Raw genomic sequence first — 14,016 nt, forward strand, 5'->3', positions numbered from 1 at the left:
CTAAAGTTAATGATATTGAAATTGGAGAAGGTCCCAATAATCTTGATGTGCAACCAAGTGGTTAAGATGTCGAGCTTGGTAATTAAAAAGACACTCCTTTCTTGGCTACCCAGGGAGGAGTTTTGGTGGTTTATTTTGTTATCATTTCTGTTTGTCCGGGTTATTTCAGGGTTGTGATCCGGACATTGTATTGTGGATCAAACTCTTCTTCTTCTTTTGCCTAGTTCGCTTTATTGTAGTAACTCGTCTAGTGTTATTTAGGATTGTTCCAAGGTTGTAACCCATGTCTATTTTGCTTATCTTGTTCAAACCCTTTTCACCATCTGTCTAATGCAATCTCCTATTTCTGTTAATTCTAGTCAGTTTTGTTTAGGTTACTTTTCCTCTTATAGTTCTTTTCATGCCGACCCTAGTGACGTAACATGCACACATAATTCTCATCCTGATCTTGAAAGTTAGTCTAATCATGAAGCAATGACACAATTTTGAATATGATAAAAGGATGCGTTTGAGGAAACAATTAAGGATTCACACATTTTAAGATGACCTGAACTTTGAATTGAGTGAGACTGAGGCAGCAAGTCTGGGAAATTAAGAGGTTGATAAGAGCATACAATAAGGAAATGTCTCTCAAACAGTTTGAGGTAAATCAGTTAGTGCTGAAATGCATTCTTCCACATCAAGATAAGGTTGAGCCAAGTCTGCTTCGAACTGGCAAGGGTCATTCATTGGGACAAAGGTATTGCCCATTGACACTTTTTGTTTGTGTTGATGCCATCGATAGATACTATGTGTGATTTGTTTGTTTATCTTCAATTGCATGTTATACTTGGAATTTTTAAGTTTGGTATGACAAAGGCATTTTATTCTGCTACCCAAATACTTTTATCCTTTGCTACCCATTTTGAGGCCTAATGTTTTGTTTCATACCCCTCTCTTGGAATCAGAAATAGAGTTAGGAAGTAGAAAAAGAAAAGAAAAAGACAAAAAGAAGAAAAAAAAGGAAAAAAGAAAAAGAAAAAAAAAGAAAAAAAAAGAGAAAAGAAAAAAAAACAACTTTGTCTTTTGAACTACGTTTGACCTGATTCTTATCATCACAAGATACGTAGGCAGCCTTACGGTTCGGTCACACAAAATAAAATATGTCATAATTCCCCAAAGTCAAGAGTGGGACATATTTTCTTAGAAGTCCCCTCAAAATAAAAATCCAAAAAAAGAAAGAAAGAAAATCCCCAAACTCCAGAAACTGGGGCAGATGTTTTAATTTTGCCAAAAGATATGATTCCAAAAGTTGTAATTTTGAACCCTTTCATCTTAAATTATTTTGAGCCTTCATGCCACCTTTTCTTTCCTATCCTGTCCAAAAGCCTACATTACGGTCCAAAGAAAGACTTTCCAACCAATATTTGAGGATGCCAAATCAAGTGTGTGGCAAAAGTATGATCTTCCTGCATAATGGGTAATACCTTGTTCTCATTGCAAAAGAGAGAAAATGATAAATGAGAGAGTCTTATCGGTGAAAACCCTCATGGGCATCGTAAGGCGACGTGAGTTGAGAAAAAGAGCAAAATGAGAGAGGTTTGATGGTGAAAGCCCTTCAGGGCACTACAAGTCGACTGAGGATTGTGGATCACATGGGACAATTGAAGCGCTGAAGCCCAGTTTCACGGCTCAGAGGTACAACAAGAGTTGAACATTAGACTTGCTCGAGAGATTAGGCCACTTAATCCAAAGGTGCATGTCATGGTCATTAGAGTTGGTATCCACAGTTGATAAGTTTCTACTTCGTCATTTTCTTGTTAGGTATCATCTCTTTCCCTTGTCCCTTATTTTGTTCCTCTCGTTTTGTTTGAGTCCCTTCTTGAGCCTGTTTGATCAGAACAAGTGAGAAATGACTTCAAAATTTACTACCAGCTTTCCAATCGCACAAAACAAATTTGTCTAGCACATCAAAGTGGCATAAGTCAGGGAAAAGTGGTATGTGCATTGAGTTGGTAATAATCAACATGCTTTGGGATTCATGTGAAATGCAAGGGTTTGGTAAATGTCAATTCATGAACAAAATGCAACAGATAGAGGATATTGGGATCGAATGGAGCAGAGGTGTTTTCTGTGATAAGGGTTGAAAGAAAATGGGCAGTCGATAACAGTCGAGGTCGTCCAGGTTGAAATCAAAATTATCTTGGCAGTGGCAAAGGCAGACACTCAGCAATGATGCCACAAACTAACCACCACGTTTTCAAACTAACAAAATTTTATTCGTCTAAAACAGGGGCAAGAAAATTTGTTAATCCACACGGACCCTCCCATGAAGAAGGCATGGCTCAAAGGCAAGAAATTCGGTTCAGAATCCTCCAAGAAGAGAGCATGGCTCAAGTAAGTTCATTCTCGTATTTTCAAGACATTCCTGGATAATGAGATTTAGTTTTAAATTTTCAGGACCCTCCTGGATAATGGGATTTAGTTTTAAGTTTTCAGGACCCTCCTGGATAATGAGATTTAATTTTAAGTTTTCAAGACCCTCATGGATAATGGGATCTAGTTAAATTTCAAGATCTTTATAGATAACAAGATTTAGCGTAAGTTTTACCATTAGGAAATATAATTTAGATTTAAAGTTGTCACTCTTAAGATGAGATTTAATTGAAAATTTTCAGGGCCTTCCTGGATAATAGGATTTAGCTTTTAAATTCTTAGAGCTCTTTAGGTAACATGATTCGATTAACACTCATAGATGTGCCCAGATTCCATACTGAGGCAGAAAATTTCTTTTGTTTTGTCTGTTTTGTTGTGATGGCAGGCGCCCACCTGGACAACGAGGGAATAAATTTCAAATTTTGGTAATCAGGCTCCCACCTGGATAAAGAGAGAATACAATTCAAGTTTTTGGTAATCAGGCACCCACCTGGATAACGAGGGATACAATTCATGTTTTGGAAATCAGGCAACCACCTGGATAACGAGGGAATACAATTCAAGTTTTGGAAATCAGGCGCTCACCTGGATAACGAGGGAATAAAATTCAAGTTTTGGTAATCAGGCGCCCACCTGGATAACGAGGGAATACAATTCAAGTTTTTGGTAATCAGGCGCCCACCTGGATAACGAGGGAATACTATTCAAGTTTTGGAAATCAGGCGCCCACCTGGATAACGAGGGAATACAATTCAAGTTTTGATAATCAAGCGCCCATCTGGATAACGAGGGAATACAAATCAAGTTTTGGTAATTAGGCGTCCACCTAGATAACGAGGGAATACGATTCAAGTTTTGGTAGTCAGGCACCCACTTGGATAACGAGAGAATACGATTCAAGTTTTGGTAATCAGGCGTCCACCTAGATAACGAGGGAATACAATTCAAGTTGTTGGTAATCAGGCACCCACCTGGATAACGAAGGAATACAATTCAAGTTTTGGTAATCAGACACCCACCTAGATAACGAGAGAATACAATTCAAGTTTTGGTAATCAGGTACCCACCTGGATAACGAGGGAATACAATTCCATTTTTGGTAATCAGGCACCCACCTGGATAATGAGGGAATACAATTCAAGTTTTTGGTAATCAGGCGCCCACCTGGATAACGAGAGAATACAATTCAAGTTTTAGTAATCAGGCACCCACCTGGATAACGAGGGAATACAATTCAAGTTGTTGGTAATCAGGCGCCCACCTGGATAACGAGAGAATACAATTCAAGTTTTTGTAATCAGGCACCCACCTGAATAACGAGGGAATACAATTTATGTTTTGGTAATCAGGTGTCCACCTGGATAACGAGGGAATACGATTCAAGTTTTTGATAATTAGGTGCCCACCTGGATAACAAGGGAATACGATTCAAGTTTTGATAATCAGACGCCCACCTGGATAACGAGGGAATACTGTTCAAGTTTTTGGCAATCAAGCACCCACCTGGAGAACGAGGGAATTCATTTCAAGTTAAGTCATCGGCAGGTGCCCACCTAGAGAATGAGGGAATTCATTTCAGAGTTACTTTCAATTCGCAAATTCAAGAAGCATCAGGAGCCCGCCTGAAGAACATGGTCCATTTTTCAGTCTCATGTTGAAGATCAAGTAGAGATTCAAGACAAGAAGTAGATAGGATCTTGTATTTTTCTTTTACTTTGATGTAATTTTTCCTTTTATTTTTGATGTGACGGCAGGAACCGCGGACTGGAACCTCGACGACACTTCACTCGACTCTCCACATTGGTGCTCCATCGTCCTTCTCACTTATGAACTACACGTGACCTGATTCCTTTGTAGCCAAGGATATGTAGCCAGCTCAGATACCAGAGCTCGATCACATTTTCTTCCTTTCTCTTAGTTTTTGGTCTTTCTAAATGAGGGTCGGGTCAAAAAAAACCTGTCTAGTAGTTCTTTGTCTGAAAATACTTCTTATTTCCAGTCAAAGGGGGGCAGCTGTAGACATGTGATTTTTGACCCTCCCCAAGATTTTACATATTTTAGCACTTAAATACTTAGTTTAGGCCTAATATAGTTATTTCAACTAATTTTGACTCTTTTACATTATTTTTTATCACATAAATAAAAATTACAAAAAATAGTTTCATTAAGGTTTTGTAGTTATTTTTAATCTTGAAAAAATACCAAAAAATAGGTTTGTTTTAAACGGTTAGTATTATTTTAATAGTTATTTTTCTTAAGTAAGATTAAGTCGTATTTTTAATAGTTATCTTGTTTGCTATATTATTTTTATATACAAAAAGGAGGAGAGAATATAATTAGTTTTTGGACCAATTTAGTCTTGCTTGTAGCCCAATTAAACCAATCCGTTAGCCTATTAACTCAAAAGCCCAAACCTAGACACCCATTTAAGATAATATACAAGAAAAAATAAAAAAAAAAACCTAGACCTAGACATTTTTGAGGGTCCGGGGGCTGAACTCCAAAAAACGACCTCCCGTGTCCTTCATCTTCTTCAGGGACAACAACCTTAACCTACTACACTAAAAACAACCCTAGAACCCCTAGACCACAAGAGGAGCACGCCCAACACCAGTAGGGAACCTCGCCGCCGCCCAGCCAGCCGCCGCCGTTGTCCAACGACCACCCTTCCACCTCCAATCGCCTCTTACTCACGACTACCACAAAGAACCGCCGTCGTCCCCACCACCCTAGCGCCATTTCTCATTCAGAAGAACCACCGCCGGCTAGATCTCCTTTCTCCACCACTCTACAGCCGCACACCCTACCAAAAGCTGACACCCTTGACACATACACATAAAAAAGGAAACGGAAAAGGATGAACATTATTCAAAGGAGAAGCTGAAATTAGAAATATCAGTTTTCAAGCTTCGACTCTGACATTGCTCACTAGCTGCATTCAAGTCGTCACGCTCCAAATTTTCAAGGCTAATAATGTTGTTAGTTTTGGTATCAAAGTGATAAAGAAATAGGCTAAAGAAGCTCAGTTTACTTCCAATTAAATTCCCAAGGACAAAAACGAAAGGGACAAAGCAACTAGCCAAACTCTTTCTTCTATTGCTATTGCAATCCGTCAAATTTTGTTTATAAAAATGGAGGTCAACCAAGATTGCATTTGATTCGAGGTTTCCGGTGTCAATTCCCATCCGCGGTCCCGATGTAAATTTGAAGTACATTATCGGATTGCACAATATTGTTGCTTGAAGGGGATCTTTTATCAATTCAATTTTGATCACCGTTTGGGTTCCACTTGAGGTCAACTCTTTACTTTACTCTTTAATCTCTCGTGTGTGCTATTTATAATTGCTTGAGTTTCATGATTTAATTGCTAATTTGTGACTGAATTTTCATATTTTGTTTCAAGTCTGTTTGAGTTGAATTTTTACATAAATATTGTTGAATTCTTATAGCATTTGATAGAAGGGTTCGGGCTTAAACACAAATGACAATTTGAATTGGAAATATTTTCTTATTTTTATTTATCGCTTATCGCTAGGAGCATGCTTAGACCGACCACACTTGGGCAGAAAAACTTTAGGATTTTCGTTCGTTTGAGGTGAAAGGTCGTTCCCGTAGTTAAATTTATTCGGGGAATGCCCCAAAGTATTTGTATATATTTTAAACAGGGGAATGTTCCGAAGTAAATGTAAATGGAGGCCGTGGCAACATCAATGGAGGTGTAGTATAGGCTAGCAAGACTTATTTCATTTTGTTTTATTTTTATTTTATTAAGTGGGGATGACCTCGAGCCTTATGTGTGTTTACTTTGCTTTTTTGTGATTTTACCTCAATTTGAATATTTGAAAAGCCAACTAGATCGAGTACGCAATCGTGATTTTTACGGGACTTGGGGAGTGCCTAACACCTTCTCCCTGAGTCAAATGAACCCCCTTATCCGAATCTTTGGTGTCGACTTAGTTTTAGAGTCTAGAGTGTTTTGAAAGGAAAAGAATTATTTTTAGAAAAAACGGTGACCTGACACACCGAAATCAAATGTCAGGTGGCGACTCTGAGTTAATCCTTTTGAACACACAACTTTGTCACTTTTCGAATTGAAAACCCTTTTCAAGTTTTACTAAATCTTTTTATTATTTTTAGAGGGTTTAGTGAGAGTTTTGGTTAAAAAAGGGGTGTGACAAGAAAAAACCAGAATTTACTCACCATGGCAACATGCAGTTATTGTCAAGGTATATGGTCGAAAAATTAGCCATCAAATACTTAGGCAAAATTTTTATTCCTTATGGCAGCCAACGGAAAATCTACCACTTATTGACCTAGGTTCAGATTTCTTCCTCATCAAATTTCAAAAAGAGGAAAATATGATTCATGCTTTGCATGATGGACCTTGGTTTATTTTAAATCACTTCCTCTCCGTTCACCAATGGGAACCCAAGTTTATGGCATCAGAAACAAAAATCAAATACTCTGCCATTTGGTTGCGACTACCAAAATTACCTACGGAATTTTATGACTTTCAAATTCTTCAGAAATTGAGTAATAAAATTGGAAAATTACTTACTGTTGATACTTGCACTTCCTCCACTACAAGATGAAGATATGCAAGGTTATCTGTTGAGGTTCCATTAGATCAACCATTAAGAACTCATATTTTTATTGGTAATCATAAGCAACATATCCTTTATGAAGGATTAAACTTGCTATGTATTAAGTGTGGTAGATTGTGCCATAATTAACGTAATTGTACCTCCCCAGCACTAAACACAAATACTTTAGAGTCATATTCTTTGAACCCTTTGACCACTACAAACCCTATACCTTCTACCCTTGCCTCTCCATTGGTTGAAGAATGGAAAACAGTACAATTTCCTAAGAAATCCATCATAAGGACGACTCACCCCAAAGCAAATCCACCACAATCACTGCCTGGTTCTATGTTAAGCCCTACTCGACCATCCGGTAAGTATGCTAATAACATAAACTCATTTAATACTCCTAATACTCTACCCTTCACTAATCTTTCTCTTGATAATAATAAAACTTCTCTTAACCGTTGAAATACAAAAACCATATCCCCACCATCTAAATTTTCTATTAATAATAAATTTGACTTACTTAGCTCAACTGACCCCACTAATGATCATTCCCTCCCTAATCCTACTAACAAAGACCAATTACATCCTAGCATTACTACTCAAATGCTTCTAGAAAACCCTACCCACTCGGCCCACTTACAACCACCCCAAACTCCAACACCTATCACAGCCCATGCAAAGAGCCACGATATCCTACCCCACATGCAAGCCCAATCAAATCCTTCTAGTCCCTCCACCTCAGCAAACACCTACGACCCATCCCAAAACTCATGCATGCATTCACCACTGTCTCTGCATACCAACACACCCTCCCCAATTATCAACTCTACTATAGCTTCCATGCAACTAGATAATGATGAACACCTTACTTCTACCATCTCAAACGCTCAATCTCAATCTCAAACACAAAATCCAAATCCTTCAATAATACCGCCTTCCTCCACCACTAGGATAGCTTCCACTATTGTTCAACCTTCATATCCACTATCTACCATTTCCAATCTATTATCATCTCCTCTGCCTTTAAACAATATTTACAAACAATCTCAACCATTTACGCAGAACACCCGGCAATATTTTCAGGCAAACAGTTTATCGTCTCCAACACCAACGCATTCCTCGCTCACTTCCTCCCTCCCATCTCATAATGGAGCCGAATACCTTCATTTACACTTCTCAAACTCCATTTGCATCGACCAATCCGTCATCTTGGCTCGAGACAGGTCTTCAGAACCATGCACTGACCTTCACCATAGAGGTCCACAACCAAGAAGTGACGATTCTAATAAACAATCCGAGGGACCTTGTGCAAATAGTAGCGGGGGGCATGCAACTAGGGACGTATATTTATGGGAGATATCACTGGTCCATGATTCAAGCCCCTTACCTTGCATCATATCAGCCTCTAAAGCTTCCGTCTCCCTACTAGGATCCTGCTCATCTTCACCCCCATCTCCTTTAAATGCTATTTTGCCCCAACCCAACTCCCACAACACCTTGGATTCAACCCTATTGGGTTCCACAACCACACACACCCTTAATATGGAATCAGTAACACCTCCAACTCCCTCACCCCCACAGTCACCACCACCCCCTCCCAATCCACTCGCACAAGACATGGAATTTCAGGCAGAACTAGAAGCAACAGTCATCTACAACAGGGAAACAAGACCAATTCATGTAGGTTAGATGGAATTAAGGTGTTTGTCCAGAAGGAGGAGTACGAAAGAAAGATTTACATAATGTGTCCTCCCAACTTAATGAGAGTCTCATTTCGCCTAAGGCCAACCACAAATCTAGACGTGGGCAAGTATGCCATACTACTCTTACCAACTTTACGTCTGCGTCCAAGTCAAAGCAATAGTACCAGGATGCATGCAAGGAATGACCAGCTGTTTGATCAACCTGTTAGACATATGAATTTTATTATATGGAACTATAGATGAGCTATTTCATCTGAGTTTCGCCGTAATTTTAGATCATTACTAGATTATAACCGCCCGTCTTTGGTGGTTTTGCTGGAAACCCACTGTCAAACACATCAGACTTTGAAGGAGGATTTTAATTTCACTGGCATGATCGAAGTGGCAGCAATAGGTCAGTCCGGTGGTATTGTATTATTATGGCTTACTGACGCCCTTACCATTGAACTTGTGGCAACGACTGCACAAGAAATTCACTGTCACATTCAGGTACACCCCTCTTCATTTAAGTGGTTGTTTACTTCTGTTTATGCAAGCACTGATTTGGTAAATAGGCAGACTTTATGGAAAAACCTTAGGTGTGTATTTGATAATTATAAAGGACCATGGCTTATAGGTGGAGATTTTAATGAAATAATTACTTCCACTGATAAATTTGGAGGCCTACCTATTAATAATTCACGAGCTAATAAATTTTTGGAAGTCACCTAAATAATTTAGGATACAAAGGCTGTCGTTACACTTGGACAAATGGTAGACATAGTAAGTACAACATTCTTGAACGCATTGACCGTATTAATGTAAATTATGAGTGGCTTTCAAACTATCCTAAAGCTTTAGTTACACATCTTCCACGTACACATTCCGATCATTGTCCCCTGTTATTAGAATTAAAATACTGTGTATTACCTCAAATGTTTTTTTTTAGATTTGAGATGATATGGACTACACATCCTCAATTTCCTAGTATAGTCAAATAAGCATGGATGAATAATTTAATGTTACTTCCAGCCATAGCAAATTTCACTGACATGGTCCAAGAATGGAATTCTTTCACTTTTGGTAATATCTTTAAACGAAAAAAGAAGATTTTCGCTAGATTAAATGGTATTCAATCTTCTTTTAACTATCCTGCTAGCCAGTTCTTACATAATTTAAAGCATCAACTAAAACTGGTTTTTAACCACATACTAAAGCTTGAGGAGGACTTTTGGAAGTTAAAGTCCCGTATTAATTGGTTAAATGATGGCGATGCAAATACAAAATTTTTTCCATCTTACAACGTTATATCGTTGAAGACATAATCGTTTAACAGCTCTACAAGATCAAGGGAGAAATTAGATCACTGATCCACATCTCATTAGGAATAATATTACACATTATTATCAAACTCTGTTCAACACCCAACAAATTTCTTCTAAAAAACATACCACAATGCAACACTCTAATGTTTTAACTCCTCAGGATTGTTTATCATTATCCAAACCGTTACAAGATCATGAAATTCTAACTGCAATCCATTCCTTCAAACCATTAAAAGCACCTGGACCAGATGATCTTCACCCACTTTTTTATCAAAAATATTGGGACACTATATGCAGCTCTGTCAAGTTTGTTTGTCATAAAATTTTCCTAGATCATCAAATAAATCCTGCCATTAACACTACTTACATATGTCTAATTCCTAAACATAAGCATGCTGCTACAATATCTCAATATCGAGCTATTAGTCTTTGTAATACTATTTACAGAATTATAACCAAGATAATCGTAAATAGACTAAAACCAATCCTGGAACACATTATTCATCCAACTTAATCTAGTTTCCAGAAAAATAAAAGAGCAACTGATAATGCTCTTATTGTTCAGGAAATCATTACAAAATTCCAAAGATTGAAGGGGAATAATTTAAATATGCTTCTTAAATTGAACCTTGAAAAGGCTTTTGACAAAATAGAATGGTCTTTCATTCATAACTCTTTAATAACTTTAAATTTTCCTCCAAATTTTATTAAATTGATTATGTCTTGCATAACAACAACATCCACTTCAATTTTAATTAATGGAAACCCTACTGAATATTTCACACCAACCAGAGGCATATGACAGGGGGATCCACTATCACCATATCTTTTTATCATTTGTCTAGAAATGTTTTCACGAAAAATAAATATGGAAGTGGATTACAATAATTGGTTACCATTAGCCTTGGCTAACAGAGGTCCTCAACTATCTTATTTATTTTTTGCTGACGATATTATTCTTACAGCCAAAGTAATACCTACTACGTGCCAATGAATTCTTCATACTTTGGCTCAATTCACTAAATTATCTAGACAAATAATTAACTGTGACAAGTCACAAATTGTTTTCTCACAAAACTGCACAACTCCTACTAGAACCTTTGTACCCCAATTTTTTCACATAAATGAGGAGAAAAGTTTTGGTAAATACCTAGGATTCCCTATTTTCATAAAGCAACCAACCAAAAGGGATTACCAATTCTTAATTGACAATTTTAAAACTAAGTTGGCAGGTTGGAAAATTAATTTTTATCTAAAACAGGAAGGACTACCTTAATTTGCTCTACTTTAAATAACCTTCCATCATCTTATGCAATACATTAAATTCCTACTTATATACTATCCCACCTCAATCGCTACCAGAGAAATATTCTCTGGGGAACTTCGACTCAGAAGAAAAAATTACACCTCATTAAATGGAGCACAATTACTCAACCTTTGGCCCAAGAGGGTTTAGGAATACAAAACCTAGCTATTAAGAACAAAGCCCTACATGCAAGTCTTGCATGGAGACCATTTCAAAATCCACACCAACTATGGGCACATGTGCTCCTACACAAGTATCTACGACCATCAAACTTAATTATAACCATTGTCTCCTCTACTTGGCGCAATATCATAAATGGATGGTCTTATCGTCAACTAGGATATAAATGGAATATTACGAACAAACAAAATATTAAATTCTAGTCGGATCCTTGGATCCAGCCTAATTTACTACTTCGTAACTAGCTAACGGGACCTCTCCCTTCTCTTGAGGAAAAACAACTAGTCTCTAATTACTACTACAATCATAGGTGGTACCTTGACAAATTACCTTTTGTTATAGCAAATCAATTACAATCTAATATCCTAAATATTACTTGCCTTTTTCACCTATAGCACATGACCAAATATACTGAGCAAATACACAAAATGGTCAATTTTCGGTTAAATCTATTTATAACTCTCTTATGAAACCCATGACCTCACAATATTCTTATAAGTGGATTTGGAAATTTTCCATTCCTCCAAAAATATCTTTCTTCCTCTAGTTAATTTGCCATAATAGATTACCCACTGTGGTGTATCTTACAAATTTAGGAATCCTAAATTCATCTCTATGCCCACAATGTCATCTGGCCCCTGAAAATATCATTCATCTCTTTTTTGAATACTCACATACAACTCAATTATGGAATGACCTTCATCACTCTTTTCCTCATCCTAATTTCACTACATCCCCAACACTTAATATCAATTGGTTACACCAATTTATACACACACCAATGCCATCTACTCCCCATAAAATGCCTTATACAACTTTTATTCCATTTTCACTATGGCACATTTGGATTATAAGAAATAAGAACACTTTTAAACATCAACGACTTCCTTTGAATCTTCCTTTCATAACAAATATGGCAGTTGGATACTACTTCCTAACCACCCCAAAGTCAACATATAAGTGTGTAACTCCTCTTTACATAAAATAGCATCCTCCCACAGGTTTTACTTATAAATTAAACATTGATGGCTCGTGCTCATATATACAACAAAGGTATGGTATTGCAGGCATTTTTCGCAACCATCAAGGCAATTGGATTTTAGGCTTCTCAGGCAAAGCAAACCCAGGTATAAGTGTTCAGGCAGAACTTCTTGCACTCCTTATGGGGTTAAAACTGGCAGTACAACAGCACCTCCAACCTCTCATTATTGAAACAGATGCACATGCAATCCTAGGTATGTTTCACTCAACTACTATGCACTACACTAACATCCTTAACGATTGCAGGTTACTCCTCCTATAGCTGGATAACCCTCCTATATTATCCATCTACAGAGAGCAGGATGGTGTTGCAGATACTTTAGCTAAATATGGATCCATCCATGCACAAGAGCAGTGCATACTTTTTTGACACACCACCATCTTTTGCAGAGTCTCCATATCATAACGACTGTAGCGGTATATTACAAAGGAGACTTGTTCCAGTAACTTTCAGTACTTCACAACTGCACTCTGCTACTAATAGTTTGTGTAATAGTCGTATAAACACTAATGATATTAGTGTAGTATCTACTTTTAATTTCCAGTCTACTAATGTTTTCCCTAGAGGAAGCTTGTCTGTAAACCCTAATTTAGCAACTATGATGCCTCTTATGCATCTACTACATTCTCATGTAACTGTTTTGTTTATATATAATATAAGTACATCTTTTTGACCAAAAAAAATTAATAATGTATAGTAATAATACGATACATAAGAAGAGATATTTTAAGTCTTTTACATACTGGCATAGCCTCTACGGATTAGGCAATGATTTAATAATATAAAGTAAATTTTATTAGACCTTACATAGTGGTCTCTTTTTCACCTCTTCTTCCTTTTGCAGTACACTCCTGGGGTGTGTGTGGTATAACGGAAAATGTTTTCTGTGAAAAATATTTTTCAATAAAATATTTTCTTGAAAAATAAGTAATAATCTTATTCATTTTCCGGTGTTTGGTACGCAAATTAAGAAAAATGACTCTTAAGAGTATTTATAAATAATTTAGATATAATAAACATGAAGCCATAAACTTTCAAACCAACAAGCTTCCGAACTCATATTTTTCATAAACTTTCAAACCGCTAAACTTTCGAAACCACGGAATTTCTAACCCGTAAACTTTATAATTTTTAAACATATAAACTTCAAAACACATAAATCTCCGAACTCATAACTTTGGGACTTGTAAAATTTTGAACCTTTAAACAGATAAATAAAAAACTAAAACTGAAAAATATATTTTAAAATAAATAAAAAAACTAAAACTGAAAAATATATTAAAAAACAATTTTGAGGTGGGGGTAGAAAAATGAAAAAATAGAATTTGAAATTACGAATAAAAAGTAATTTTTTTTTGTGGGGGAGGGGGGTGGAGGTGGGGGTGGAGTGAGGTGGGGTTGTAGGGTTGGTGGTAACGAAAAAACTGAAATTTAAAAAAAAAACTTTTTTTGGCGAGGGGGGTGGGTGAGTTGG

At 36.9% G+C, this 14,016-nt stretch overlaps 1 long non-coding RNA gene across 4 annotated transcripts; it reads left to right on the forward strand.

Annotated features, from left to right (window-relative positions):
- The first annotated feature begins 4,866 nt into the window (after nucleotides 1–4,866).
- On the forward strand, nucleotides 4,867–13,177 carry LOC107800755 (uncharacterized). 4 transcript variants are annotated; one of them, XR_012710343.1, is made up of 4 exons: nucleotides 4,868–5,709; nucleotides 9,053–9,199; nucleotides 12,568–12,735; nucleotides 12,836–13,177. It is a non-coding gene; the product is annotated as an uncharacterized LOC107800755 (long non-coding RNA). The 4 variants fall into 4 exon arrangements; XR_012710342.1 differs by having other exon boundaries at nucleotides 4,867–5,709; nucleotides 8,986–9,199; nucleotides 12,568–13,177; XR_012710344.1 differs by having other exon boundaries at nucleotides 4,867–5,709; nucleotides 8,997–9,199; nucleotides 12,568–13,177.
- The last annotated feature ends 839 nt before the right edge of the window (nucleotides 13,178–14,016 follow it).

This window comes from Nicotiana tabacum, chromosome 6, assembly GCF_000715075.1.
Source record: "Nicotiana tabacum cultivar K326 chromosome 6, ASM71507v2, whole genome shotgun sequence".
NCBI classification, from domain to species: domain Eukaryota; kingdom Viridiplantae; phylum Streptophyta; class Magnoliopsida; order Solanales; family Solanaceae; genus Nicotiana; species Nicotiana tabacum.